Source organism: Muntiacus reevesi, chromosome 2 (genome assembly GCF_963930625.1).
Source record: "Muntiacus reevesi chromosome 2, mMunRee1.1, whole genome shotgun sequence".
In the NCBI taxonomy this organism is placed as follows: domain Eukaryota; kingdom Metazoa; phylum Chordata; class Mammalia; order Artiodactyla; family Cervidae; genus Muntiacus; species Muntiacus reevesi.
In genome coordinates, this window is record NC_089250.1 from 61097677 (window position 1) to 61102053 (window position 4377).

A 4377-nucleotide genomic window follows, 5' to 3' on the forward strand; every position below is an offset into this window, starting at 1 on the left:
AGAAGTATAAGATCTTTGAACTCAGGGTGGATAGTTAAATTCTGTAAGAAGCTGAATTGATTTTTATGACTATGAATGACTTGAAATACAGAAAGGACCTTCCAGATTGGAAACCATCAATCAGGGTCTGACTTGGAGAGAACCTAGGCATGTCTTTCCTGGTCAGGACTGAGTCTCCCAGGGCTGAAGCCCCAAGAATAAAGGTGGATAAAGATGAGCGCACGCACACACACACACAAACACACACACACACACCTGTGGGGGACCATCAACACTGGTTCAGCTGCCTTCTGACCTGGCACCAAACTGTATTCCTGCCTGGACGCACATCCACTGCCCATCTCTGGTTACTATTTTCTTCTCACTGCTCCCTGGACTTCTTCCTACAGCTCATTAGTGGGTATTTTTCCTCCCCTAACAATTTCAATTCCTAGTTAACCAGTCTGACATTCCCCAGGATGCAAGAGAGTCTGCCAAATGACCTGGTTAACCAGAGCACATTTATGACTTTTAATAGTGACATTTCCACATTTTTAAAAGCTCTCCACAAAGATGTCAGTAGCAATGGCAATGGCAAGTTAAAGACTTCCAAAAATTCTCTCCTACCTAAAAGCAATTGGAAAACTGGCAAAAATTGTCAGAACCAACTTTTTCAGAATTCTTACAGCAATCTGGGTGGGGAGGAGGTGTTATATTCAATAAAGATTGCTGAATCTTTGTGACATTTTATCAAGCTTTGTGACATTTTATCTTACCCATCTCCCACTTTTCAGTTCCATAATAGACTTGAAAACTAAAATCCCATAATCTTGGTGAAAACCAGTAGCCTGGCAACCACTGGAGGTCAGCAGAAGGGGATGGATCGAACAATTTCAAAGCCTCATTCCCAGAGAACTGTCATTATTCAACCGGTACATTAGTTCCCTGGTTGAACCCATTCCCAAGGCTGTCTTGACATGACCTGACTCAGACTTCAGTCGGTCAATGGGAACTGTCTTTTCCTTAAGGACATTTGTCAAAACGGTACACAGGCCTTAAGACTGGATCCCCAGGAGTCTTGTGGACTCTCAAGCTAGTCCACATTCAAGTTTTCAGGAATTGTCATAATTACCTTTTAAATGGTCCTACAAGTTATCGACTCCAGCAGCCTCTGCTTCAGGTAAGCTGCTCTTGACTATAATTCTATGTATTCATCTGTCTCTCCAGATTTCAAGATGGCAGATTGTCCTATGACCTCTGCCTGCCAATATAGGAGACATGAGTTCAATCCCTGGTCCAGGAAGAGCCTACATGCCACAGAACAACTAGGCCCACGCACCACAACTATTGAGCCTGTGCTCTAGAGCCCAAGAGCCCAACTACTGAGCCTGTGCACCTCAACTACTGAAGCCCACACGCCCTAGAGCCATGCTCTGCAACAAAGAGAAGCCACCACGGTGAGAAGCCCACCCACCCCAACTAGAGAGTAGACCCCATCTGCCACAACTAGAGGAAGGCCCTCGCAGCCCCAAAGACCCAACACAGCCAAAAATAAATGACTGAGTAGTTTTTTAAAAGATGCAAGGGTGCAGGGAGGATTCCTACTCCTCTTAGGGACACAGTTGAGAGCCCGGGCAGTTGATAAGGCAGGGGAGCAAGAGCCAGAGATGGAGAGCTGTTTGCATGTGACCCTGAATGTCACATGCATGGTCATGCATGGTCACATGGTCACCCCTACTTGCATGTGACCTTGAATGCAAAGTAGCCAAGACCAGTCACAATCCCACAGCCCTCTTGAGCTTTAGCGGCAATGCAGCGGAGCAGAACTCACTGCATGCATCCTCCTCTTTGGGAATCGGTCTTCTAAGCTATGAAATGGGAGACTTTCAGCTTTTGAGTCCTGGCTTCAGAAGAAAACTCTCTCCCCAGGAAGGGCACTGTTTTATTTATGCTACAGCTGAATACCTGGCTCCCTTAGTTTCCCTTTGTATTAGTTATCTATTGCTGCATAACAAATTACCCCAAAACCTTTTGGCTTAAAACCATATACATTTATTCTATCACAGTTTCTGTGGGTCAGGAATATAGAAACAGTTAGGTGGTTCTGGCTCAGAGTCTCCCATGAAGTTTCAATTAAAATGTTTTCCAAGATTGCATCTTCCAAAGGCTTAACCAGGGCTGGAGAATCTACCCTCAGTACTTTGCCTCTCCGATCTCTCCACTGGTCTGCTTGAGTGTCCTCTCAACATGCCAGTTGGCTTCCCCCAGAGCAAGTGGTCTGAGAAAAAGAAAGAAGGAAACTCCAGAATCTTTTATGACCTATTCTTAAAGTCACTCATCATCACTATCTGCTATCTTCTCTTCATTAGAAGTATGTCACTAAATCCATTCCACTCCGAAAGGGAGAATTAGCCCCCTCTTTTGAAGGGCACATCAAAGGATTTGTGGACATGTTTTAAAACCACTGTCCCCCTCTACATTCCAGATGTTTCCCTGGGCACTGCAGTCAATAGCCAAAGGCTCATAAGCATGTTTTCCTAAGCAAATGAGCCTTTTCTCCTTAGATAAAACCTTGAGCCTCCCAATAAGGTAGAAGTGGCTGCAATCCAGTTTGGATTTTGAGTTATTGTTATTTTGACTCTTTGTCTAAAAGCAGTTTTTCCTTCCCACCACATTCAAATCAGATAAAAGTATAAATACACTGACTAAAGTGGAGATAAAGGGCACAGTTTCAACATTTCTGTCCTCTGTCAGTGTCTCCTCCAGCACTGATGGTATTCTCCCTCTGTTTGTGAGCTAACTTCAGAAAGAGCATGAAATCCCAATGGGGAAACATTTTTGTTCTCTGTTTCTTCTTTTTCCCTTCTTGTGACTGCAGCATGAAGAAAGTCTCACTTGGAAGCTAGTCTGTCTTTACTGCTTTGGGTGAATTGGCTACAACCGAGAGAGAAAGCGAGATCCTCCAATTCTCAACACATTTTTCCATAAAATTTCACATTTTTCTGTTTCACTTATATCTACTTTGTGGTTACATTCTATTTCTGAAAATTGATGATGCTGGGACTTTTAACTGAAAATTGTGAAGTTTCCTATTACAATAGATTTTCTTTAAAAATAGAGAGACAGTTAAAAGGAGGAATACTGAGTAATAAGGTATTGGTGGCTGGTTTGGGGCAGAAATCCGGGAGGTAACATGTGAATGATTGGAATCTGGGGATCAGATCCTCAGATCCTCTAATGGGAGACCAGTCTCTTGATGCCTGGAAAGACTGGCTTCTGGATAGCCAGAAGTCAAGTAGACCTCCAGGGCCCTAGCCAGCACGTTCGTATTGCCCTGTGACCACTAGAGAGAGCTGTTGCATGGCAACCCAGCAGTCATCTTGAAAATGAACATTTATTTGGCATTTATTTATGGTGAGCCTGGCACCTTGCTAAACCCTTTAAAGGCAGAATCTTATTTAATCTTCACCCAGAGATGAGGACTCTATGACCTAAAGTTATCCAGACTGTGAGCAGCGGATTCCGGTTTCAGATTCTGGAAGTCAAACTCAAGACCCCAAGCTTTTTGCCACTATCCTCCAGCCAAATCGGCACATTTTCATTTTTACTGGTTATTCTCCTATTGGGTACTGATTGCAAATGCATTCACTATCCCTCCACCTCCAGCATACCAAATTGTTTTATGCTATTAGATGCTTGACCCTAAAAGTGGGGTGCCTGATCTACCGATGAAAATACAGGATACCTAGTTGAGCTTGAATTTCAGATAAACAATGAATATTTTATGTGTATGCCCCCAACATTGCATGAAACATACTTAAACTACGAATTATTCATTTGTGATCTGAAGTCTGGACTTCTGTATTTTTTTAACTGGACTTTCTGTATTTTTTCCTGGAAAACTACCCTAGTGGCATTTGCATTTGTATCTTCTCCCCTGTACTCCATTCACCCAGAGAGGGGAATATTTACTGAGCATCTACTCTGTGCTAGTTTTGAGTTGAGCCCAGAGCAGTCGAGGGCTCTGCAGCACCTTCAGGCTGCAGTTCAAGCAGCACTTGTTTGAGCCATGTGATGAGACAGAACCCATGGCACTAGAAGTGTCTGTGCTAGATAAAGATGCCATGTGGAGTGTTTGACAAACCCCATGCCATCTTCAGCAGAGAACTATACAGCATTAGAAAAAACAGCTCCTCACTGGGTCATCAAGTGACCGTGAGGCCAGAGCTTCCCATCATGCACTAGGCACAGTTATCCAGCAAGTCGTAAGGTCAGGCAGGACCTATAGCCATCCAACATCAGGTAGAAGTAGTATATCTAGCTCGACCTTAAGGTCCAGGGGGCAGAAGTAAACTGCAAGAATAAGTTGAGCATGAGGCCAGACATCCATCTCCCATG